This window comes from Pithys albifrons, chromosome 7 (assembly GCF_047495875.1).
Source record: "Pithys albifrons albifrons isolate INPA30051 chromosome 7, PitAlb_v1, whole genome shotgun sequence".
Taxonomy (NCBI): domain Eukaryota; kingdom Metazoa; phylum Chordata; class Aves; order Passeriformes; family Thamnophilidae; genus Pithys; species Pithys albifrons.
In genome coordinates, this window is record NC_092464.1 from 10,890,810 (window position 1) to 10,918,354 (window position 27,545).

Sequence of the window (27,545 nt, forward strand, 5' to 3'; positions counted from 1 at the left end):
CCCCCGCGCTCACTCCGGGGAAGGGGGGCTAGAGACGGCCCCGAGCCCGCTTTTGGTGGAACAAACACTTCCCCGTGCCGATGAGGAAACCCGCCGGTGCTGGGGGAGGGGGATTTCCTTCCCATTGTCTGCCGGGCTCGGCGCTCCCGGCCCCCGCTCCCAGTGAAAGTGAATGACCGGGAGGGACCCGCCGCAGGGCTCGTGTTGGACACCGAACTACCTGCGGATAAACCCGGAGTCGGGGCTGACCCAGGCGGGATACCTGGGCTGCAAATCTGTACCGCAATGAGCATCAAAAAGTATTTACAATACACATAAAAATAAGTCAAAGCTACAAAAAAAAATGCACCCTTTTTATCCTTCAACGTGCATCCTGAAGGTTATACAATGCAGTTACCCAGGGCACCTGGTAAGGATATCAAAACATTTCAAAATCAAGCCCACAAACACCTAAGTATACGCTCTATGCCTTTCTACACTTGACTTAATTCGCTGCCCAGCAGCTCAGAGAAGGTAACGTGGCTATGGTTGCAGACACTCCCTACATGTTTGCTTTAGGATACCTTGTTCTTTCCAAAATCAAATATTTGTATCCTGAAACAAGTATTTGCAGGCGGTCCAGACTAGCCGTTACAAATATGTTAAGTACAGGAGATTGCTGGCCAGTGGCAGGCTCCAGGTAAAAACTTGTACGGTGGGAAAACCGTAAGGCTTCTGCCCCACATTGGTGAAACTGCAGCCTAAGTACCTGTTTGACACCTCTCTATGGGTCCTGTGAGAGATAAAGGGCTAAAACCGCTTTATACTGAAGATTGCTGAACTTCTGCCTTAAATAAATATTTACATAGGTTAAGAGAAGGCACTGTGGCAGGGTAATAATTTTTTTCACTAAAGAACCGGAGACTGGCTTTGGAGCTTTGTTTTGGAGTTATGGCAAATCCCCCCCAGCTGATCCAGTTGTTGGGGGTATCCGACTGAAGAATTAAAAAATATTACAAATGCTGCTAGCTATGCTTGTCCTCTATTTGCTTCTGGATGCAAAAATTGGTTTACCTTAACCATGCCAACTTGAGCAGAACTGTGAGCTTGACTGCATGGTAAAAACAGCAGAAATTATAAGGACCCAAACTTCTTTTTTTTTTTTCCTATTTATAAATATAGCTCAGATGCAATTTGTACAGAGAAGGTTTCAAAGAAACCTAAGTCAGCCAAGCCAACAATATCCCATGGAAACTTGGCATATATTTCTATCAAACTTCTTTTGAAAATGACATGCCTTAACAAAATCATAGCCAAACATTACAAATAAATGCTTAACATAAGGTAGTCTTTTTGTAATTATATTGATGGTAAATCCCTTTTTACTTAAAAAATTGCCAGTAAATTTAATTTACTTTTTATTAATACAAGCAATATAATGCAGTTACTAAATTATAGTACCACTACTGGGTATCTGCCCAACCCCTCAAGCCCTCTTTGAAAGCAGATTACCAGCACTTTCTTTCCTATTTATTTTAGATAATGTAAAATGTTCTTTCATATTTAAATACATAATAGAAGTAAAGGTTTATCACAACTGTGCAACTAACTGTTATTTGCATTTTATTTTCAAAGTGGATGTAAAGTCCTGGTCCTGATGCAGCAGTCTCAAAGGAACTGTGAGTTTAGACACTACTAGAAATCTTATTGACTGAACACACCGGAAAAACTTTCACTGTTCAATGTGCAAACTCTTTGACTGACCAGGCAACATTAGCACCACTGTTTCAGTCTACTATTTTATTAATACTAATGACTAAAATTTTCTGCACATGTATTTATAGAGCTAAGCTTAGAGTGTATTTTAATAAAAACATGCCACATCTCTAGTCAAGTTTAATTAATTGTGAAGTATGTTACTTGTCCATGTAATAATTCCTGAAGCATTTCAGAAACTTTAGAATATATTTTCCTAGACATTTATTAATATTTATCTCACAGTCTATAAAAACTAGGATAAATGTACATATTTTCTTATTACTTACATATATGTATATATATGTGTGCCTATAAAATTATATGTTTCATATTATCATGCAGTGAGAGTGCCATTAGCAGTTGGACTCAATGATCATAAAGTTCTTTTCCAATCTAAATGACTCTATGATTCTGTGATCCACAGCTCACAACATACAGACAGCTCTGAGGCAGAGCGTTGGTTCTGTATGTTTCAGTTTCTGTTGCTCAAGGTGAGTGTCTACTTTCAAAAACATTATCTGTAACTTCTCCAAGTTGGATTTCAGGATAGAAGAAATTTGCATGTTTCAAGGCCAGATAAGCGCCACATTTTTGCTCTGCAACAAGACAGGGTACAGACCTAAGACTATGATAAAATACATACATAATAAATAGTTAAAGATCCGTTTCAAATGTATTATTAAAAAAATAATAAAAGAAACAAACAGCAACTCCAGCAGACACCACTAGAGTTCTCCTTCTCCCAAATATCCCTAGCACCATCCTAAACCCTGTTTACCCCAGAAACCTGAACTGTGGACAGACAGAAGAGGAGAGAGAGAGAAAATTCAGACACAATAAAACTCTGAGGGGAAAAATATGTGGAAGGAGGAGGCAGCAGCGGCCTGGGGAAGGGATTGAAAAGTTTCCCCTGGCTTAACTTCTCCCCCCCTGCAGCAGCAGAAGCAGCGCCAGCAGCACAAGGTGAGAGAGACTTTTAAGTCTGGGGAGGAGGGGTGTGTGTGCGGGAGGGGGGGTGAATTTACAGCCCTGTGGATATTTCTGTGTCTGCCTCCCTGGCTTTGGGGTGCGAGAGACGCCGTGTCTCATGCTGGGTGGATTTTTTTTTTTAATATGATGGAGGATTATAAACATGGCGCCTTAAAAAAACTACAAAATCATGTACACACTGTTCCAAGGAGATGGGGGAGAGGGGCCAGGGGAAGGGCTGGGCACCAGGGGAGGGGGCAATCCTTCCCCGCGGGGTGCCGTATGAGGAGGGGGGAGCAATTATACTTCATAATAAAATGTGTGGGGCTGCGGGGGGGAGATGGAAGGCGGGATTTTTTTATTATTATTATTATTTCATTTTTCGGAGTGGGCAGGATTATCTGGCAGCCCGCTTGGAAACTGAGGAGGAGAAGGGGACGGCGGCGGAGCGCGTGTGATTATTAACGGCGATTATTTTTGTCCCCACACCTTCCCCGGTCGGATTTCGGCTGGGAGGCGGCGGCGGGTCCCCCGTGCCGAGTTGCAGCCAGCCCCGGGGCCGGGGCAGGAGGAGGTGGGGTGGGCAGAGGGGCGCTCCGGGAGAATCGGCGCCGGGCGCGGGCCTGCAGGGCGCGGGGAGCCGGGGACTCGCGTGAGAGGCGAGGCCGCGCGGGGTGTGGCGCGGCCCGGCCTCGGCTCCGCCACCCTCGGAGAACGCCATCCCGCTCGTTCCCACACGCGGGGCCACTGCTGTGCTCCCCACTCTCCCCCGCTTTCCTTTAGCTCGCACACCCCCCACCCCCGCCGCCGCATTTCCTCGCTGGGGAGGGGGATGCCTGCTCGGAGGACGGGTCTTGGCCCGAGTAATGGCAGCTGCTCGACAGCGCCGAGGCGCCACGGGAGAGAGACGGCGGGGCCCCCGCAGGCCGGGCGAGGGGCCATGGCTGCCGTGTCTGCAGGGGGCAGGGGAGGGGACGGGCAAAAGGGTGAACCGGAGCCCCAGCCCTCCTCCCCCGGCGGCTGCGGGCGGTGCCACCCCCGGCCCGGATCGCCCCGTGCCCCGGCCCGGCCCCGGCAGCCGCCTCGCCTGCCCCAGTGCTGCGGGGCAGGGCCCGGGGGGCAGACGGGCCGATCCCTCCGCCCTGCCCCTCTGAGCGCAGCTGCCCTCGGCCAGGGAGGGGTCCCCGCCGGCCTCGGCGGCCGCATTTCGGAAAACGTGGGCACCGAGGGGCCCGCTTTTGTTGGGCTTTTGGGGGGTTGTGTGTGTGTGCGCCCTTGGAGCTGTGTATTCAGATAACTCCCCTCGGTACACTTGGTGGGGCATTCTCGTCCGGCCCCCGGGCTGCTCGCGGGCCTGTCTGCGTTCCCTCGGGGAGGGGATGGCAGTGCAGGTGCGGGGGTGCCCGTGGGGAGCACGATGGGGACCTCCGGCGCGCTTCCCTGACCGCTGTGTGCTCCAGACAATACCCCCCTGTAATGCTGATGTTAAGGACTTAGGAAACTTTGTGTGTCTTTTGGGGTTTATTCTGAAAACGGCAGACTTCAAGAACTTGTTCTTGGCCTTCCGCGAACATGGCAAACAGAACTTTACAGAGGTTAGAGATGGGGTGGCTTGAGAAGAGGAAAAGGAGTGAAACACTACTTAATTTGGCGCTGGCTGGTTTTATAATTGTATAATTGGGCATTTAACGCTCTGGAATCATCTGCCATGGTCTCTGTGTTGTAGGAGTAATTCTATTTGTTGTAGTTTTGAGAAGATCTTACTGCAGTAAAAAAGAACAAAGGTAGAAACTGATTTATTGTCCTAGATACGCTGTTATTTTCTCACTTCTGTTGCCCTTCTCTGTAGGAAATTGTTTAATTCTTTAGGGGTGATCACTGAGACAGGTGTGAGGAACGGGGAATAATGGGAGGGGAAATGCCAGTTTGTGGTTCAGGTTGCAGTCCCTTGGGTTTTTTTAGTTCCTCATCCTTCAGCATAAAGTACCTGGCATCTCTCCCCGTTTTTTTCTTTCTTTCCTTTTTTTTTTTATTTTTTTAGTTATTATCAACCATTCTGAGTCTGCTACAGAAAGTCTTTAGGGAAGTAGACTTATTTGCTGACTGATGTTTTGTATAAAAGTAGAAGTACTCACAAAATAATTCCTACTATGGATTTATGCCATTAATTAATTCCCACTGTGGATTTATGGCATTAAAATGCCAGCTTTTCTATGCCTAAGCAAACCTCTGCTTTGCCCAGATAGGTGTATGGAGAAGGGAGGGAAGGGAATGGTTCATGGGCTGGGTAGTTCAGCAGAGGACACTTTATTTTGCTGATGATTAGTTTTGTTTTAATGAGTGGGAGAAAAAGTGTGTTGGTGACACATTGTTGGTTGCGCTATCGATGGTGGTCTCTGCATCTGCAACTGATACTTGGTATTGGGTTCAGCAGCATAGGACCAAGTGAGAAAAATTACCCTTCCACTCTCTCCTGATCTGGATATTGTGATGGAAAATGTCTTGTGATGAAGTGAGCTGTAAGGGGAGTTGTGTGTGAATGTTATGGGAGGGTCTTAAAACTTCCATGATGCTCTAGAAGATACTCTTTCACAGTTTGAAACTTTGTAGCACAACGTTAATAGCGTAATTCACCTTCATAGGTGGTTTGTTTAGTTTTTTGTTTGTTTGTTTCACCAAGCACTTGGACCTGTTATTTTTAAATATAATTGTAAAAGAAATATAATTTGTTCACCATGAATTAAAATTCTTAGTAGTTTGTCTTAGTTCTTATGCAGTGTGAGCCAAAGCAATGTATGTTAACTTTCAGCAAAAATGGAGCATGATTGAAGTAACAAAACTGTCACAAGTGGAATTGCTGTGTGCACAGTCTGAAGGCCATTTGCTGTGGTGTGGGGTGTCCATGCTGCTTGTCGGCAGTGGGCATTCTGTGTGCAGATACTGTTCAGGTTGCTTGGTTCAGGTTCCCCTCTGCCCTTGTAGCAGAGAGTAGAAGGGACTGTTAAGACCTGAGAAAGAGCCTGGATCATTTTTTCAGCCTAAGGTCATCTCAAGAGCAAATGAGATGGTGAAAGGCTGTGAAGTGTGCTCGGCTTTTCCACCTCGCAGGTAAATAAACCATACCGGGTGCTGTTAGTGACATGAGAAGAAGAAAACAATGTGAATGGGCAATGAATTTGGCCTCAAACTCACCTTGAAGTGGCTCAGGCTACATCTAGACTGTTGTGCATTTCTGTGGGAACCATGTCTTAGGGGCTGCTGAGCTGTACCATCTGCAATCTCTGACTTGGAATAAAATACTTCAAAAAGAAATAAATAAAATATAACATTGAAGATGTTTATTTTAGGTATCTCAACCTCTCCATAGATGTCTGTATTATCTGGATTGTAAGCAAATTGTCTCATTTCACACAATTTCAGCATTGGGAATATTTAGAATTAGTAGTTGCATTTTGAAATTGAGGACCCAACTTCAGTCAGCTAAAGTTCACAAATTCTGGGCATACCACTTTTCATAGTTATTGCCTTCCACAGTTTTCATAGTTACTGCCTTCCACAGTCTTTCAGAGCATTTATCTCTGGAAGAGTGTGAAGACCTCAGGCACTGTGAATTGGTCCAGGCTAAAAGTTCTGAAAGAGGGACAAGGTGATGATAAAGATGTCACCAGTAAACTTCTGATTTTCTTCTTAAATGACTTTTTAGCTACATCCAGATTAGCATAAATGCCAGTGAAAAAAATCTTTTACCCATGATGCAGGTTGTTACAAATGCTAAGTCAGACTATAAACAAAATTAATCTGTGCAAGATATATGTAGCTAACACCAGTGATGAACTTGGTTCATAAAATGCTGAGTTGTTTAAAATTGCTGGTCAAATGCATACAAGAGTTTCCTTTCCTGAATGAAGTAGAGTTTGGGGATTTTTTTGAAGAGTTAGGTCAGAATTGTTGGCGCAATTATTTTTCTCATATCTATTCAGTAAATATATACATTTCTTTCAAATCCTTGCCACTGATTTTATTAATTGCAGTGGTTTTCCTTCCATGTAATAAGACTGTCTTCAGCCATCCTTCTTGCACTGATTGTTTAGAAGCTAATGTCACATCATGTTCTTTATCTGCAGGGGGTTTTGTGCCACGGTTTTTGTTGGGTTTGTTTAGTCTCAGGATTTGATGAACACTCCCACAGTACTTGTGTGGTACTTGGAGCGTGGCGCACTTGGTAGCTGGGCAGTGCAACGTATGTCATCTTTTATGTAGCTCATACATTTTAGTCTGTCACTGTTGCTTGTGCTAAACATTGTGAACAAAGATCGTTCTTGTCAGGTTCTGGATCATTTCTGATCAGTTGAATGTAAATTTAGCTCATAATTGGGTTATTGTTCTAAGGTTTAATCTGCCAGTTGGGAGAGTATAGCCTGCAAAATAGGTAGTTTATAGTGACGTAATGATTTCATTTTGGAGGAATTTCTTAATAAGTTAACTCTCATGTTACCACAAAAAAAAAGTTTTCCCTGTTTTTTAGTGCAGTATAAAGATGCAGATTCACTGGTCACGAGAGTATCTTATAATCTATACTAAATGCAAAACAAGGGTGTAAAACTCCCTAAAATCCTTAATTTTTGAGTGTAGTGAAGGTAGCTGGGAGTAGATTCATAGACACCAGAGTGGCTGTGTGCAGTGTAATAAACATTGTGGCCTCAGACCTGCACGGGTGAACTCCTGTGGCACACAGAGTTCTCTGATTTCCAAGACCTGTACCTGCAGCTCCCTGCAACACTGGGGTTGAATTGAGCCCATTTTTTCTCCCTGTATTTCCAACTTCAGTCTTTAAACATAATTTTATCATCTCTTTAAACCAATGTCTGCCATCAAGTTAATTGACGAAGCCTGAACTCTGTATTATTATTTATTTCTAGCATGCTGTGAATGTTGAATTATATGGAAAAAATGTTTAGGGGTAAAACTAGTGTTTTAGTAAGATTTCATTCATTTTTATGTCTTCTGGTTTATATCTCCTCGAAATGACTAGGATCCTGTGGGCAGGTGAGGGCAGGCACAGTGGTGATTCACTGTGACATGTCCATGAACCCAAGTTAAAGCTCATGTTGCCTAATTTTAGGTCAGCCAACTTTAGTAATATCCCATCAGAGCCTGATCCTGTAGCTGTACTGTGCAGATAAATCCAAAGTGTAGTTATTGAGAATTTTGTGTACAAAACCACTGTGCTTGATTTTCTTCCAATCTCTCGTTTTCCACTTCATTAAAAGGCAAAAATTTCTGCTACAAAAGCATAGAGACATGTAAATTGAGTTTCAAGTATATTATTGGTTCAAATGGCAGGACCATGCTATTTGTAATTTCAAAATTAGAAATATATTTAAAAGTATAAGTAAAATACAGTTTACTGGTGTATGTACCAACAATCAGAATATCTTTCCATATGCCTTTACACTATATTCACCTTTAAATTCCAGGATTAAATAATCGCAGAATAAAACATTGTGAATTAATGATTATGACACTTCATACAACTCTCACTTCTACTATGATATAAAACTAATTCTTAACAAGTAATTTTAACACTAGACACTGAAATTTGAAGTACTTAAATCCACTTACTGGTTAAGAAATTAATTCAAGTCAACCTACAAAAATACAAGTAACATCAAAATTGCATTTTTTTTGCATGCAGAGAACTGGCCTCGCTGCATTAATTTATTTTAATCGATAATAGGATACTATTGATTTGAGATCTGGTAATTTAAAAGAATTAAATTGTTTACGTCTCATTTCTCCTATGCTTCATTTTCTCTTGCTTTGTTAGTATGTTAAAAATAAACATTAAGGCAATTTGTCTTATGTTCAAAAATATGATTTTAATGCAGATAACTAATGTTTTGGTTACAGACTGTAGGAGTCTGCTAGCAGGTGTAGTACTCAAGAGCAGCATTTTGGCAAGTGGGTATTTGTACTTTGATCTCGTGCACTGAGGACATGGCATTGTTATCTGCTCTTTGAGAGAGAGATGGATGGGAGTCTCGCTGTGACTCGTGGGACACGGGACTTAGTTTACTAATTTTAGCAGAGCGACTCTGATCTGTCAATGTTAGGTTTTATTGGAACCCTTTGGAAAAGTGATGAAGTGAAACAAAATGGAGTTGAGACAAAATGATTAGCAGAATCCTGAATTAACTAGAAATAGTATACAGTGGAAAAGAAATTAAAGGGATATATGTTTATTGCTCAGCAAATCTTTGAGAAGATCTGAGAGGCAAAAGAGCTTTATCTTTCTTAGCACGCTGTCGTCATTTTCTGTTAAGTCTCACACAACATTTATGCATTCAGTAAGAGAGGATCTCACACTACAGATACCTGTTTGCCATTACAGATGCTTCTCAAAACAGAAACCAAGTACCAGCCAAGTCTGCATTGGCTGCTTATGCCTTATTACTATTTTCTTTGTGCCATTGCCAGTAAAAGAAAACTTCCAAAGAGGAGATAGTCTGTGCCTTTCATAACATTGCAGTGTGTGCATTCACATGCACAAATTAAAGTGGAAATTTTACCTCACAATGGTGGGGAGTTTGTCCAGTTTTCCCTCTGGTTAGTTGCTAATTTTGTTATCAGTGTCTTCTGAGTTGTCATTGATTTCAGAGATGAGCTTCAACCCAGTGTTTATGCATAATCCCCTCTCCTCAAGTAATTAGTAGGATCCGGGTTCAAAATGGTACAAAATCAAAACCAAAGAATTGCTATTTCATAAAATGTAATCACAGGCCACACATTCACTGATTGTTCACTGATGAAAATTGATATGCACTGCAGAAAATTCGATGTTACCCACAGATTATTATTAATATAGTGACAGAGACATTGGCCATACAGTCACTTTTTCCCCACAGCCATAAAAAATGTATAGGCCTTGAAGCATACTGATGAATCAGGTTTAGTTTTGTAAAATAGTTTTAAAAATTAAAATCTTATGTACCACTCCAGTATTCAAGGAAGAACAAGTTACAGTTTGTTGTGCTGATATAATTTTATGTAATGTTATACTTTTGATTCTTCTACTGGAGTTATGTAGCCGTGTTCCATAGGCATTTTTATGCCTTTTCAATATCAGCAATATGACTGTTGTTATTTTTGCACATGCCAAATTTTGCATTGATGATTGTTTCCATTGAAGCTCAGGCACTTTTCCTACATGTACATTAGTTTTGAAGGAATTTACAGTATTTACTAAAAGAACAGAGAAAATGTGTGTATTTTTTACCTCATGACTATTACCATTTTCTGTATATCTTCAATCCTGTATGTTATAGAAAGCCTCAATTATAAATAAAGGAAACTGGTAAAAGTAGAAATTCCTACTGGAAAACTGATACCAGCATGAGAAGAAAGGTTTATTTTTACATTAGGAAAGTTGAAAAAAGCAGATATGTTAGGAAACTGAGGATTTTAACATAGTTTCAAAATTATGGAACTTTTGAATGTGAAAGCAGTTAAATAATCAAATGATTTTTAAATTTTTTTTAGTCAGAACATAAATTTAAAAACTGAATTCTGAAAATGACCTTGATTCATCCTGTTCATTATCATTTACCTGCATTCCTTTTTGCTCCATGCAACAAGGTTAGAAAGAGTAAGGTTCTCCTCACCTTATGCTTCTATGCCTTCTTCATTATGCAGTTTAGCAATCACAGAAAATGTTTTTCCTTTATTAATTAAAAGCAAAGAATTGTTAACAGCTATTTCCCCAGGAACTGGACTGGCACCAGGTTTAGCTTCATATAGCTATGTAGTTGAGAATTCAGGACGTTCCTAGGAACTGACTGCATGAACCTTTCTCAGGGAGCTGGATGTTTCAGGCAGTCATCACATGCAGGCTGACATTTGAATGTAATACAGCACACTAAATAATTTGGTATTGACACTAACATTTTCTCAATAAAAAAGAAAGGAGAATTTTTTTTCCACACATAAAAATAGCTTTCTGAAAACTTTTCTTGGTCATAGTAAAATGTGAGGAACACTGAGAAGGGATGTACACTTTGCTCATTGGTAACTCACAGTGTCTGATCTCTTAGCAGTCATACAGAATGTAATGTCAGGTTGTTTAAAAGCTGTCATATTAAATTCTTGTTTGTTTGTTTGTTTGCTTGTTAAAAGAAAACATTTTCTTTCACTGACATATCTTTCTGAAGGAGAGTACTGATGAATACCTGCAGGCATTTCAGACTGACGGTGTTGGAAACTGAGAAACATGGACACTCTCAATCTGTAATTGTATCTTTCAGTTTTGTAGGTTTTTCTTCTTACGCTGACCTGAAGTAAATAGACAGGAAATATTTGTTGTAAGAACCAGATTCTTCTTTTTCCTGCACACTTCACTCTGCTGGCTCCCAGAAGGCTTCTTTGTAAATCTCCTAATTGGAAGCATACTCCTAACTTCTCTCTGATTCCAGACATGAGATTTCCTCTTGTTATTCAACTTGTACCTTTTCGGAAATATAGATTAAGAGTCAAGTATCTCCAGGTGCCATTTTATTATTTTTTTTAATCCATGCTGATATTCTTTTTTTCAGTGGTTTTAAAAAGTTTTTTGATAATAACCCATTTTCCATTCAACCAGGTATAAGACTAAGCTGTAGCACTAATTCCTGCAGACATGTAGCTTTCAATGAAATGGAAAGATTTTTTTGTCCCTTATAGTGGCACAGGAAATACCAATAAATGTGAGCTAAAGCTGAGTGATGACACAGATACTTTGAGTACAGGTGCACCAAAGAGCCTAGAAGCAGAACATGGTTTGCTCTGCCAAGTTAGTGGATAAGCAGTTACAGTGTTTCCTGGGCCAGTGGGAAGGAATGGTATCCAAATTTCTGCTTGGCTCTTCTTCCATGAGAACTGCCTTCCTTGATCAAACTAGCATGTCATGTAATCCAGTCTTGTTTCCAGCCATTGCCTATCTCAGATGCTTCCTAAAAAGGTGTCAAAAATCATGCAATTTTCTGAGGTAGAAATCTATGAAATACTTCTTTTTCCCCCCATACTGGTTCCCAAACAATAATAATTTAGATTATGGCTCCTGTTTTTATGCAAATAGAAATTTTATTTATTCAAATTTTTTTTAAAGTTTCAAATTCTCTCTCCTGTAATGACTGAATATTTTAGCTGTAATGTTAAAACCTCCTGCTTTTTAGGTCAAGCCTGTTCTGTCCTCTACATGCCTTGCAGCCTCCCACTGCAGTGCTCTTTCTCTGCACATTTTCCAAGAGCTTCCTCCTGGGTTGCAGAAAAGAGCCCTGTATACCTGTTTCTCCGAGGTATTTGATGGAGATAAGAGACCTGGAGGGGCAAGTTAATGAAAGGCTGTGGTGATTGTCTGTTGAGTGCAAATAAGAGCTGGGAAATGCACATATGAAAGGAAGAAAGGGAGAGTTTGGCATGAGATGCACATTAAGTGGAAGTCTAGATACACATGTCACAGGGTAGGGCAGACAGGACCACTGTCTTTGCTGAGGTAATTTGGTGCAGCACTGTTGATTTTAGTGGAGCAATATTAGTTTACACCTGCAGTAAATTTTCTCCTGAATATCTGGGAATGAGAATATAAAATGAAGTGTTTATGGATGAGTGACAGAGAGAGTGAGCATGCGAGAGAGAGCGCCTGCACACATTTTCAGGCCTGATTGATTATATGAAAAAAACCCGGGAGTTGAAAGAACATTATTTTAAATTAACATTCATTATCTTCACGCGTGAGATAACAGTTCACTTTGGACCAGATCCTAGCACCATTATGTTTCCTGAGCAGAGACTGCTTTTTCCTTGAATGAGGTTATTCAATATGAAAATGGTAAAATGTAGTCAGATCTTTGACAATAAAAATATATGGTTTAGTCACCACAGATTAGGATAATGCTGTGTTATTTCTGTCAGGAAAACATGTATTTTTTTTCTTTTTAAACTAAATGGTTACATTTTCTTTGAAATGTGAAATAAAAAGTAAGATAAACCTTTTCTTTTAATGTCTCATCTTATGCCTGGAAAAGCTTGCAGCCATTTTAATTCATGCTGCATCCATTGATCTAGCAGTTAAATCATTTAATCACCCTGCAGCTGGGTCGTCTACCTATCGGACACTGTTAAAGAGTTCAGTCATACACTTTGGGTTATTGGCTTCTAAATGTCACTGTGGAAAAAAAAAAGGAAAAAACCAAAAAGCAAAGAAGCTATAAACATCCCAGTTATCCCAGTTAACAGATGAACAGTATAAAAGAAAATACAATGTGAATTCATGGTCTTATCATTCAGCTACTTTTTTTTCTTTTTTTCTTACATAATACAAATAGGAAAAATGCACATCACAGCAAAAAAATGGAAAAAAATCTGATTTTGATCTTCTTTGGCAGTTCTTTTGCTTTTAAATACAGAGTTTTGCAACATTAAGTCATCTAATTAGGCAGCAGCTTGCTATGAAATATTTTCATAACAGACGTAGTTTGTGAGCATGAAAATGAAAGCCACATTTTAAAATTATAACCCCAAATAACTTTGTGAAATCAAATATTGCTGTGAAAATGACTTATTCTTTAAGTATATTCTTGTGAAAAAAGTTTGTATTTTATTTATTCAACAGCAGTAGAAAAACTATTTTCTTAGACTCTTAAATGCTGCAGTAGTAGAAGTCCAGTGATCTAAATATATAAAAAGGGAAATAAATGTGACAGCACCTAATGTGTGGCAGTGAAAAGCAGAGGAAAATGTTGTGATGCTCTTAAATGTCCTGTATTTTCTAAGAGGGAGCTACTCACAATGAAATAAACCTCTTCTTGGTATGCAATAGGCAAGTATCTTGTCTAAAGAGAGAGAGTAAATTCTTTGGCAGTGATGCAGTTGGCACCAGCAGTTTTTAAAGGGTCACCCACGTGCTTTGCAGTTATTTCCCTACAGAGATGAAAAGGAAAGTTCATGCTCTTCTGAGGTATTGTTGTCTGAGTGCAGGTGGAATGAGAAAGTTGTGTTTCATATGAAGATGGGAACTGAATTACCCTCTTGTTCAATGAAAGCTAAGAATCCAGAGATGTTAATTCCATCGGTATGTGTTTGGATGCCTTGGTTTATTTCCTTGTGCTTCCCTGATGTACACTGAAAACTTCATCAGATGAGAGGTTATGATCATGTTAAGTATCTCTATGTTACTATACCTTCAGCAGAGAGACTTTAAACAGAGTAAGGGCTCAGGTGTTCATCTTATTTGCAGTGTTTTCTTTATATCTGAATTTTTCAGTGGTTTCATTCTCTGATTTTTAATAGCTCCTCTGCTTTATTATGTTTGTTTATGACAATTTTGATACAACTTCTTGTTATACTGGCACCTGAGCATTCTGAGATGTGATTCCTTTTTTGAAGGTACATGTTGTGATATACGTACATGAGGAATCAGACTGTAGAGGAGGAATTTGACTAAAGGTTTTGTGAATGCCATCCAACTTCTGAGTAAGACCTCAGTGCAGCCAGGAGGGTTAAACAGCGTTCTGATACTTTAGCTCCTTTCTTTTGGAAGAACATGGAAAAGGCTACAAATTCAAATGAATGTGCTGTGTCCTCACTGTATACTTCTTTACCAGTAAATAGGGACTTCAGTCACAGAAGGTAACTCAGAGTGGTTAAAGAAAGATGCTGAAACCAGCTGCATGGCAAAGGAAAATGAGAACTGAGTGATAATAAAAGCCAAAAGTCAGTGTTAATGCAACATACCTGCAGGTTTTTCAAAGATCTGAAGATGCCTCTTAAAAAGGGTTTGGGTGGCTGAATTACAGTTTAAGTGTCATGTTTTAAGCAGGATGAGGCCCTCCTGCATAGGAGAGTAAAGAAGCATCTGTTGAGTTCCATTCGTTCTGCTGGGTGTTGTGGCCAAATGATTATGAACTAATAAATGAAGTTCAATATTGCACTTTCATCTCCACATTGCTAGAGTTTAGAAACAAAAGAGCTCTTGACAGTTTGAAATTACAGCCCTAGTTTCCAGCATTTCTTCCGAGTTCCACTGAATTAATGGCATGAATTGCCAAGCTGGGTGGGGAGGTGCCAGCGAGCTGTGGCTGTAGGAGCCCCACTTTGGGCAGAACGTGCTGCTTTACAATCGCTTTGTCTGGAATTTAAATGACGACCTTCACTTCCTGCGTGTCAGACCACGGCAAGCTGCAGAGGGAGGCAGCCGGGAGAGGGTGTTTGCTAGTGAGGCTCTAGCACCTTTGATAGGTATGCTGGATAATAAAAAAGTGATAGATGACGCTGTACTGTATTCAGAACTTTAATTTAAAATATATATTTCTTTTGACTCATCCAAGCCATTTGTATGATCTGTTGATGTTTTCCACAAGAGTAAGGATGCTTGCCCTCTTGTGCTGGCCAACTTCTAGTTTGGGTAATTGCATTTTGAGTACCTACATTTCTGTAAAGTTTCATCTGGATTTTGGAACTTTTGGTTATTTAAATAGTGATACCTATGTACTTGGCCATTTAAAAAATAATAACACAAAATAAAAAAGTTGCAAAAATCCCTTCTCCATATTACATTAGTATTTGTACATGAATAAGTGTAGTGTGGCAAGACAGAGTACAGAAAAAATATGAAGTGGCATATTCTGTAATAAAGGTCGTAGAAGAGGTAGGTTTTCAGAGTTTATGAAATAGAAAAGAAGGTGTAATCCATGAAGTGCAAATGGAAAAGACAGAAGGAGTGATGGAGAAAAAGGAGAGAGGTGTACCAGAGTATGAGATGTAGTTCAAGAATGCTTTGTGGAAGACCCTCCTGCAAAAGCTGAAACATCACGGGTTAAGTTGCTGAGCAGTGTGGGCTGTTAAACATATGATATATTGTGCAGCAGGAATAGATATAATTCACTGGTAGGAGAAATAATGCTTGTTTGTATTGTGGTTAAACTATATATATTTTTTGCAAGGTTAGGAGGCACAGATTTTACATGTGTATCGACAAGGAAATGGGAGCCAATTTATGTGGTGATGTCAATAGGACTTGGGCAATCACAGATCTGCACGTAGCAATCATCTGCTGGCACAGAAATGTTTCTCTTCTACATACAAAGGCACATTTTATCATTTACCACTGAGTCTCTCAGAATCCTCCTTAAATTGCAGTAGGAAGAACTTGCTGTTTGTTGCTCTAGAGTAAGAGCTAGGTGAAAAAGAAAGCAAGCCACATCCTGTTGTGGAGAGTTGCTCTGTAGAAATACAAACTTTAAAGCTGCAAGGTTACTGTTAAAACTGATTGATATTAATAATCAATATTTACTTGGAATGGACTTCCAAAGGAGTTCAAAATAATCCAGTATTAGACCCTACTGCATAACCATAGCAGTCCAGTGTTTACAAGAACTGCCCTTCCAAAAATAACTGAAGTCTTCCTAGAGGTGCTTCATCCAGGGTGCCAATGGACACCATTTTGCAGAGCTATTAGAAGTAGATGGAAAAACAGTCCTCATTTGGAAAATACTTCCAGGAAAAGGCTTTTGACTAGTACTTGTAAGTGAAATCATACTCAATTCAAATATATTGTTCAGAAAAGAGAGGTTTCGGCTTTCTTTGTTTTCCTATAATTGGAAAAAAAGGATTTGAAAATATCTTAGCATTTACATATTAACATTGGTGTTTCTTATTGTTAGTAGTTCCTAACCCTAACCCTAACCCTAACCCTAACCCTAACCAAAGCAGTAAATTATGCACTATGTACTCACACAATAGAAAGATTTAGGACAATGTATGTGCTTCTGATAATTGATGTTCTTTTAGTTTTGGTCTATTTGGCATTTTTCAGAATATCTGTCTTGGCCTTGTTTTTGAAAAAAATTTCAACAAAAATGTTTTTCACTTTAGCTCACAGATACCCAGTAGTACCAAACCTTTAAGTTCTTACCTAGCAGAACTACACTGATCAGTTAGTCTGAACTTCAGCTTCTGTGTAATACAGCTTAAATAATTTTACCTATTTCCTCTGGGTCAAACCCTCCGAAAATACTGCCCCCCGAGAAAGCAGCCAGCCAGTCAGGTGTAAGTGGAAGGGTTGAAGCTCTGTCTTTCAGTGTTCCAGGGCAGACAGGTATCTTAACCACTTAGCAGTGTCTGTCTAGTTGTCTCTTGTTTTGCCATCTGTGAACTTTTTTTTTATGGAAAGAGTCAGGAATGCTTCAATGAAGAAAGCCATCCACCATCCACATGCTGCACATTATGGGAATGAAATCCATGTGTCTTCTTACCTCTTTTCCCTCCTTCCGTATCATTTATTAAAGCTGTTATGGAATATCTGCTTAAGGCTAAGAGAGTTTGAACTCTCAGTTAGCCTCATTAAGGTCTTGGGCTTGGTGTTTACCACTTCTGCTTTCATCAAGGCCACTTCCTCAGAGGCAGTTGCAGGAGATACATATGTTCTTATGAATAACATTCTTCATTTTCTGCCTCAGATCATGATAGAATTTTGCTTCTTAATCATCAGGTTTTGTTTAATCTCAAAATTGTATTTCTGGTGTTCTGCCTCTAAAGCAGAATTTGGTTTTTTATACTTTTATGTCATGGGTTCTCTACTTCTATATTCACACCTTCAAATGCTTCAGGCTATTCATTGTGTGTTTTCTGGAGGGTTTAACAGTTCAGCCATTTCCACACAGACTGTCGAAGTCAATTGGAGACTGTGTCAAAATTTGCTATCAGGCTGCTACAGTGAATCTCCCACTGTTACTACAGGGTACTTCTCCAGAGCACACAACATGGGTAAGAAATAGCTGAGATATTGGAGATGATGCTGTCTGGAACTCTATCCCTATCTTCACCATATGCTGTTAGTGCTGGAATGGTTTGTATAAAAGACTCCAGGACCTCAGATACTTACTGGCCAGGTGTAGCTGTTTAAGTCACTATGATAAACTCTACTTGTGAACTTAAAAAGAGAAAAAAAGAGTTATTTACCAATAGGTGCCTTTTCTTGTTTTATATGTGTAGTTCACATATATGTTTTCTATTTTGATTACTTTTCTCTCCCTAAGAATTTTTGGAATTTCCCTGAGTTTTCTCTCTGTGGTTGGGAGGAGACCAAAAGTGGTACAGTCAGTTTGTACTTTATATGTTTTATTCACTGCAAAGATACAAGACTAGTCTGGAGTGAAAGGATATATATGTAGCTCGATAGATTGAATATAAGAATTCATGTCCCAGAGAATTCTGGTTACTGGTAAGAAATCTCTCTTTATTTTAGCAGTACATTTAAACTTCGAACAATGAACGTGCCTAGACTAGTGATGTACTTATTAGGTTAAAAAAAGAACAAGATTTTAATAGGAAAAATTATGATGAGGCAAACAGCATGGCATCTCATTAGCATTTATGGATTGCTAAACTGCAATTTAAAAGTCACATTTCTGTCTAAAAAAGTTTCCCACAATAGTCATACAAGCAAACATTAAACAATGTTGTTTTAGTTTGTTTACTTGAGGTCAGATTTGCAATGATCAGAGTGATTAAAGTTGCAGTTGTCTGCAAAGGCTACACTACTTAGCTGCCATTGATTTTAGTGGGACCCCGAGTAAGTGTTGGTTCTGAAAATCCCACTACATATGGACCTCATATCTGTCTTCAGACATCTTTGAAAATCTGGCCCTTAGGACAGTTTACAGCTTTCCCTCTCTTACTTCAGTGGTTTTCCTTTACCAGTTGCCTATTTTACTCTGCTGAGGAAGGTCCATCAATTTTAAAAAGCATTTTGTACTAATTTCTGAACCTAAGACTTCTAAACCTGTCAAGAGGGACAGACTGACAGAAGAGGCTTGGCCCTGGCTTTTCACGTAGTATTTTACTTCTTTGCTCTAATAACATAAATAGTTCTTAGGATAATTCTTTTCAACCATAGATGTCTAAGTGCTGCACAAAGGGGATTAGTGTAATTAGTTTTGCATTTGGAAATGGTAATACAGAGATACGCAGTGACTTGCCTGAAGTTAACCAGCACAGGAGAAGACTACCAAGTTCGGAGCCCTGGTGCTCAGTCTGCTTCCCTCAGCAATTGGAGTTCCAGAGTGCTTGATGTCTCCATACAGAATAAACAGACGAGAATCTTCTAAATGTAGTGATTTGGTACTTAGGCAGTGTGAGTCATGTTCTGGGATGCTGGCAGTGGTTTTTTGTGATATTTCCGTTTCACATTCAGCTTCGGGGGCTCAGCGGGGGCTCTTGGTCTGGTTGCCATATGAAGTTCATCAGGGGTGACAAGCGAAAGCAGCTTTAATGTGCTCATGTTATTTTTGTGTATAGTAGAAGTTTGTGATGGGGACTGTTTCTGTTTTGCATAAAGTCACCAAAATGATGCATTGAGCTGTAAGCTAACTGGAGATACCCAGGACTATTCGCAGCAGAAGAGCCTGGATAGTGTTAGTTATTGGATGTAATTATTTTGATCTCACTGGGAGTAAAGGCTAAAAACCACTTAGCAGACTTCTGAAATTGCACACTCTGTTAATTGTGATGGTGAATTTGGGTACCTCTGCTAGGCCTTCCAGACATAGCTTTTTGTGTGTTGGTTCCCCAAATGTAAAATGAAAAAAATGAAAACCAAATCTTACGAAGTGCTGTGAGCATAAAAATGTTCAAGGCTACAGGATCCTCAGCCAAGATGGTTTGTGGAAAAAACACTAATAACCTTATCCAGCTGCTACTCACCATAGAGTACTTTCCACTCTCCTCACCTTGTTTTCTCAAAATTTCCTGTAGGGGAATTTGTGCTGTAGGTACTATGGGAGCTCTTGGCCCAGAATGTTTGCTTTTCTCTACCCCATCAACTAAAGTGGATTACAGTAAACTTTTCAGGCAGGAGAACAGACATGGGGTCTGTCTTCCTTAAATTTTTTGTGTAACTTGCTCAGCTGAGCTTTGTTGCTGATCACAAAGGCTAGAGACCCTTTTCTCCAAGCATTCAGGTAGCCAATACCTACCTTGAGAGGCCCCAAGCTTAGGATACATTTCTCTTTAGGATTCCTTCTCTTTAGCACAACAAAAAGGTTCCCCCAGAAGACCCAGGATACTTCTCATTGACTTCAAATTACAAGATTCTCCGGATTCCTCGTAGCAGAGGCAGCCCTTGATTTAGGGAAAGAGCTGGTATTTGTGGGTTTTACAGGTGTGTTAGGCAGGAAGGGATCTGTTTTGCTGAGTCAGTAAAAATATCTAATGTTTATTACTCTTATTTACATAGTCTTCTTACATTAGTAAGCTGGGATTTAGATTTGTTGTGAATTAAGTGTTGACGTTACTCTGGTGTTCCAACAGAGAGGCTGAAACTATGCTGTTACCTATGTTACCTTCTCCATCTTTAGCCCTGGAGTATCCCATGTATTTGAGTAGCTTCTTGTCATGCCCACGGAATTCAGTTATTGTGTCTTTGATTAATCCCTGTGGTTCTTATGATCTCTACAAATATGTCTAGAAGGAGGTGACTATGCAAGAGAGTAAAAAGCCACTTAAGCCACAGTACTGGTGTGAAGGTGATGGCTCAGAGCTCATCTGAGTACGTGTGGTTTGGAAGGTGGGCTGTAGGGTCTGAGCATGAACCCTTCAGATGGAGGAACCTGCCATGATATCTACATCAGACATGCAGTGTTGTGACTGCTTTTCAGTGTTTACTGTAAAGGGCAAATATGGCCAAGCTTACTCACACTAAAATTCCTACATGCAGCCAAGGCTCCCATACGTGTGCTTTGCACAGCTGAGGGCTCTTGAAATGGAGGATGAAACTTGTCTCAGTATTGAGTCCTGGGGTGATGTTTGCTTCAGCAACCCTTGTAGACTTGTTTCTTACAAATACAATAATTTGAATTTATTCAGCCATTGCAGCATCAAATACAGGATTGGTGGCCTCATGGAAACTGTACCTGAAATACTGTGAGGCAGGAGTGGTTCAGGAGCTGTGCACTGGCCACCATGGTCTCAGTATGGAGCAGATGAGAATAACTCATCAGGTTTCTGAAATGGTTTACCAGTCATGCTGCCTTATTTTTGTGCTTGTAACAGATTTGGAATATACTTCTCTACGACATGATTTCCCCCCTGTAAAATAGCAGTATCAGCACTTTCTTGTATTACGAGGCATTTGGAGTATAAATTAGAGAGGAACAGTTGCTAAGACATACACTTCCATTTTATTCTGAAAACAGGTCTGCTCCTAAGGCAGAAGGAGATAAAGATAATATGCCAATACTTTTAGCACTAGAAAAATAGAAAATTAGAAGTCAGAAGGGAAGAGTTGGAGAGAAAGTGGTTTTGATAAAAATGAAGGCAAGTGTAAAAGCAAAAGGCAAGCAGATTAAATATGTTAAAATGCTCAATAGCTCTGTAAAAATGCCCAGACCTTCAAGTTCCTGGTGCCCCTGTAGTAGGAAGAAATGGAATTGTGCTTACGCTGTTGAAATAGTGAAAAACACTTGCTACTATGATTTTTTGATTAGTTTTAAAGAAAGTGCTAAAATAAAGCTAGCAAATTTTGTACTTCATAACTAAACAAATGTTATTTTGAAACTGAGAAACTGCTAATAACTTGGGAAAGAATATCATGAGCAGTTGCTTCACCTTCCTCCAGAGAAATATCTTCCTTAAAATCTTCACCAAGAGATAGCAAATCTTGCTAGCAATTCTCTTACCAGCGCTGCACTGCTATTCCTTTGTTCAGAGTGAATGTCTCTTCTCTGGGAAAAGCAAAATGTATTTCAATTTACATTTGCTCATAGCTCATTCATTACTTTTTACTGTGACATCAGAGGTTCTGGTGTCATCAGTGAGCTGAGACATTCACTGTGATAAAATCTGCAGCCACCCTCAGAGCTTTTCAGAGAACTGAATATTGTGCTCACAGAAATTGTCTGGTTTCAGACTTCAGCACAGAGGGTGCTTGTGCTGTAGAACATGAGCCCTACTCTTGGAAACACCCTCTTGGATTTCTTTCTTGAGTGTAATTAAACAGGAATGGCTTCTTCAGTGTTCACTCATTGAATCTGAATACCATCATTCAAGAATGACTAGAGAGTTTGGAAATCAGAATGTGTATGTTAGAGAGGTTTCCATTTTATAAAGAATTAAGACAATTTATGAAATCTACAGAATTGAGATACTACTTTTTTTTAACCAAATTTAAGAAACTTTCCTGGTGTCACAGCAAGCCAGTAGCACTGCCAAGAATTGCACTTGGACATACCTGCAGAACAGACTTCTTAATCAAATTTCTCTGCTATACTGTTGAAGCTGGCTGTCAGCAACTGGCCATGCATTGTCATTTCTGCTTAAAAAAAGATAGAAGTGGCACATGAGACAGGAGAGTTGATACCAAAATAGTCAGTGCAATCTTCCTGCAGCTCAGCTTTCCTATTTCTTAGACTTTTAGTGGGTCTTCCAGAGAACTTATCAGGTCAGGCAGTCTGTTTTAATTCTTTCTCAAAATATAGTTGCACAAATTTTACACAAGCTTTTCCTTTTCTAAAGAAAAACAAGAAAAAGTAGACTGAGAAGAAAACTTTCTTGTCTGAGATTATAAATTATTTAAAAGAGTGATTTAAAAAAGTTAATAAATGGAGACAATGTAATTACTTTCCACTTTTCCTCATGAAGCTTACTTGAAACAGCAGCTACAACGCTCCCAATAAAAAGAAGCACTGCATTTTTAAATAATAAGATTTGCTTTCCAATGTGTACTTCTGTTGCTTGCTTTCTTCTAGTTGTTAGCTGTGGCCAATTAAAAACATAAGTCAGTTTATTTTTTATTCCTTCTAATTAGCATTTTCATGGTCACTATATACACTAAAATTTCAAAGCAGTTTGGAGTTGGTTTAAAAAAATATTTATAAGTTATTGATTGGTACTTCTTTTTACTAAATCTTTGGGCTTTTTTGAGATGCTGGCAAATGGGAAATAAAAGGCAGTAAGGACCACCAAGAAAATCAGGCAGAGCACAGATGAAATGTCCTGTATCCCTTTCCCACGACTGCAGGAAACAAGATCTAACAAGGAGAGGGGAGGATGTCAGGGAGGTTGCTTATAATCCATGAAAATTTATAGCAAATCACTTAGACAACTGAGGAGCTCTTGATGTGGGAAAATGACTAAAATAACTGAAGTCAGCAGAGAAGTACTCAGATACTGTGCCTAAGTAGAAGAGCAGTGAGTAGGTCATGAGTATAGGAGACAGAGAATTAAGGTACAGAAATTGTATCAATGTGATGAATTACCTGAAGGAAATTAAGTACCCCTGATGTTCCTGTGTTCTTTTTTTTTTAATAAAGATTTGCAGAAAAATATATCATTGAGTAGAAGAAAAATCCATTTTTTTAATTACAAGTGAAAAAAATTATGAAGTCTACTGCTGCTGGATGAGATCCAGGAAAGGCAAAGCTGTTGTGTAGGATTCTGAATATCTTTACCCTATTTTTAATTAAAGTAGATGTACACCTTGTAACATCCCAAAATTGTTAGGAAGGCATTTTGTAGTATGAGTTACATTTTAGCTGTTATTGACTACTTTCCTTTCAGAATTACTGAAAAAATCTATGTGTCTTCCAGCTAGCTGCACTATACCAAACAGATTGTTTTTTCCTTCCAGAGAAACAATCGAGTGTCGCAATTCTTTGTGCACTTGTGTATTTATCATATAAATGATAAGTCCAATGCAAAATGCATATAATTCTTCATGCCATTATATTATTTCTTGTTTCACCGTCTGCTACCTTCTGTGCTATAAAATGCAGTCTCTTTGTAATACACTTTGGATTTTTTTTTTCAAATTGAGTGATTCAAAGATACTACATGAGGAAGAAGCAATTTATGTGACGTGGCTACATTCTTAAGCTGTAACAATGATAAATTAGTAACATTGCTCTAGGAGTTTGCAGTCATTTTGCTTTTGATATGATTTGAAGAAATGCATTGCTTAAACTTGTTTTATTCTTCACATACCATAGAAATTTAATAGTATGGTTCTGTACAGATTCTTGACTGAATTATGGCTAGATTTGTTCCTTAGACTGGTTTACTGGAATGTATTAATGTATAGATATCTAATATAATTTATTTCCCTGGCAGCGCTGTACATTTGTATTTGATTTATATTTACAAAGCCAAAATCTTATAATAAATAATAGAACCAAACTACTTGCATAGCTTTCTTTTTGATCTTTTTTTTTTCTTATCTGCATAAACATTGCTGCAAGCTCCCAGGCTGATATCTGTGGTAAATGGATGTTTGACGTTTTGTATTTCTGTACTATCTTATCTGTCTGTTTATCAGCCACATAGTCCAGCGTCTCTTCCAGAAAATGCTTATTCATAAAAGCTATTGACTGTTGTCAGGATTGAGACTGGAGGGCTGTAGGCAGTAATGAGATGAGAAACTCCGAACATGGATCTTTAAGACATCCATCTACCTGATTTGCTACTCTACTGAAAGAGTGTTTATTCATCTTAGTTATTTTGAAATGAGCTTCTTGATTTTTAGAAGAGAGACTGTAACTGGAATGGAGAATTGAACTGAAACTCTACTTCTCTTAAAATCAAATTATTTAGAATTCATGTGAGAACATTTGATTTATGCATTTTTCCCATATGCAGTCTTTTGAAATAATTTCAGTAATCCCTGGGATAAAGCTCTGGTACAGGATTATTTCTGATTCATGGCAGTGGGGAAAGGGAGGGGAGATGGAGCTTGGAGATTTGTCTTTGCTATTTACAGATCTTGGGCAAGCCCTTTAACCTTTCAAAGACTCAACTCCCTCGCTTTAGATTGTGGGCAGGGTTTTGAAGTTCTTTGGCAAATCTAACAAAAAAAAATCAACTTCTTTAGGATATTAGGAATTACGCAAGAGAACACCAGTTACTTAATTACTCAGTCTTAGTATCTTTTCTTGAAGGATTATCTATGAGCTTTGGAAATTAAATATTTTTCTGGAGTTTGGGTTATACTTAGTACCCCAGACCTCTGTATCCTATGGCAAGTCCAGTACTGAGTGTATTGGTCAAATACATCCATTTGTGGTTTAAACTGTGGGATTTTGCAATCGAATTGGCTTGTGGACATGAGCTGGTGGAGAATGATGTTTTCTCATGGAATTAGTCTGAGTTAGCCCACAGAATTTTTCTTTTGCCCATTTCTACCTATGTGCAGCTCCTGATAACCATCCCATCATCCTGGTGGTTTCTGAGGACAGCAGTGCTGTGCTGTCTCCAATGAAAGCATTTTGCACTCCTGCTCTTGTGGGGACTTCTCCAAGGAGTGCTCTCGATCCTGTCTCTGAACTTGTTAGGCCTCTTCTTTGCCACGCACGTGTGAACAAGAGCCTTTCTTTTTCTGTTTGCCTTTATGCTCTTGTGTGGTGGTGGTAGGCATCTCCCAACCATCTTCCTCCCTTTCTCACTGGTCTGGACATGCCAGCTTCTGTCCTAATGTAGTACTCAAACCCATTGTGTGCTATTTCCACTGCTTTCTTACAGTGCCGTTGTGAGAATTGTCACCTTCTGCATTTAAAATGTTACAAATGAAGGCCATTTACATTTTTGCCTTTAACAATGTATTTGAAGTATTGAAGAGTTCATAAGCTCTTAAACTAATCTAGCCCTTTGTGTTAGTAATTAAAAAAATGAGTGGTGCCAGTTTTCATCAGAGCTGAAGGTCACTGGAGGAATAAAGTATTAAGAAAACGTAGCACGTAATTTCCCTTCTCCAGATTCTTTTTGTGAAAATTGAAATAGGTATAGTTTTTACAAAAACTTATTTTTTATGAGTCTTGCTTTCTATATTCAGTTAAATTAAAATTAAAACTAAAAAGAAAAAAACACTGTAGTTTTAATTCTTCCTTAATGATGAGGAAAAAAATCAGTTTCAGGAACAAACCAATGGACAGTATCATAGCGATTAATGTTTATTCACTGGAGGTTTTTCTAATGTACAGGAGAGTTAGTTTCTCCTGTCTAGTATGATCTGTAGCTTTTACATTTAGTGGATAACTGAGGCACACAGACATAGTGTTTCTAACCTTAGGGAGTGTGCAGCTATCTAGGATTTGAGGGTTTGAACCATGTTAGAATAAATACTGAAGTATTCATGCAAGTGGCTCCAGCAGGGCAGCTGAGCACTGCCAGCCTGGACTGTCCCTCAGCTGCTGCAGCGCTGGGGGGAACAGCTCCTTGCTTTGGGTGGTGCCACTGGGGGTTCTCTGGGTCCCAGGTAAACCACAGTATAGTCAAGAGCTGTGGAGAATCACAGCTTTATAGCCCAAATGTTGTATGATCCTACCTTAACTTGCGTAAATGACTGCTAGTACTGAGACAGAGACATCACAAATATTTGTTTTGAGTTGTTGGTTATCCCACAGCGCTCCATAAATGATTGCACAGAACCTAGGTGCACACTCACAGTTGTTCAGCACTTTGTGTTGGTTTTTGGCAATACAATAATTTAGTTATTAAAATTAAAATCACTTGCTTTTTTTTTTTAATAAAAAAATCTCAGCATATTTATCAGCACTGGTCCGCACCTACATCCCCCTGAAATTTGGTTTCAACTCTCATTCTTCCAGCATTCACCCCAAGTAGTGGATAACTCTGAAAACTCCACTGACCTTTCTGACACTAGCTTTTTAATGAGTCTTTAAAATACACTCTGTCCTCATTTTCTTGTTCTAGAACATTCGCTTGTTAAAGACTTCTGCCATTGTGTCATATTTTTTAATTTAAGACCATTAATGTTTGTCTGAATTGTTCACATTTAGAGAAACTCTGTCCTGGTGATGTGTTTAGCTCAGCTTTGCTTATGCAGAATATTTGTGTGCAAACATGGCAGATACTGTTTTTCAATGTTCTTTTTAGTCTGCAGTACTTCAAAGAGTCCCTTATATCATTTCATGTATCAGTTAGTCATAAAAACTCTTTGAATATACATTGTGGGAGCTTCAGAAAAGTGTTAATTGTATTCTGCTGCAGTGGTAGCCAGAAGGTCAGGATCTAAAATTAATATATTTCTGAATAATTTGAATTTTTTATCAAGGTTGATTTTTCATGGTTACTACTCAAAGTATCATGCTAAGTTATGGCTAATATATGACATATTTTTCCTGTAAAAACAAGAAGGGCTGTTCCCTTCTCCTCACAGATACAGGCATGCTATCAAAATGTTTCTACCTTAAAAAGAAATGTGTTGGTAGATTCTTGGACTCATCTTAAATGTGTGCAGAAACTCTATAACATTGGGAAAAACTTTCTTTTGAAAGGAATCAATTAGAGATTTTTCAGATACTCATTAACTTTTATTGATATCAATATATGCATCTGAAAGCATTTTTACAGAATATTTAAGTAATTTCTTTAAGGAAGATGCTGTGTATTAGCTGCATTCCAATACATTTTTATTCCTCACTGGAGAGCAGTTGAGTGTAATTATCTTTGGATTAATCAGTTTTTGAAGTCTTTTCCAGTGATATGTATAGAGAGGATTAAGAGAGAGATTACCAAAGCATTAAGATTTTTTTCTGGTTGTTTTTAAGAAGAAATCCTTGCCTTAAGTCAATTAAAAAATTATTTCCTTGTAAGAAACTGTTGAGCAAACTGAAAGAATAAAATCGCCTATAGCAGGGTCTGTGTGTCCTCGAGCTTGAGAGAGAGATGTGCAAGTATTGAGGTCCTGTTTGGTCATGCGCCTTCTTTTCTAATTCCTTCTTTCCTTGTTACATGGTAAGGCAGAATTGTCTTTTTCTTTTCCCACTAGAAATGTTCAAGTTCCTTTTCTCTGGCTTTTC

General features: G+C 39.0%; 1 protein-coding gene across 7 annotated transcripts in view; it reads left to right on the plus strand.

The window, feature by feature from the left end:
- Positions 1 to 2,466: 2,466 nt before the first annotated feature.
- ZMYND11 (zinc finger MYND-type containing 11) overlaps positions 2,467 to 27,545 on the plus strand; it is a 106,185-nt gene continuing 81,106 nt past the window's right edge. For 3 of the 7 annotated variants that reach the window (XM_071561545.1, XM_071561548.1, XM_071561550.1), the window contains exon 1: positions 2,469 to 2,700. The gene's annotated coding sequence lies outside the window, so the exon portion shown is untranslated. Of the gene's footprint in view, positions 2,701 to 3,140; positions 3,161 to 3,195; positions 3,281 to 27,545 lie in introns of those variants that run through there. The other 4 variants (XM_071561549.1, XM_071561552.1, XM_071561547.1 and 1 more) reach the window with 4 other exon arrangements.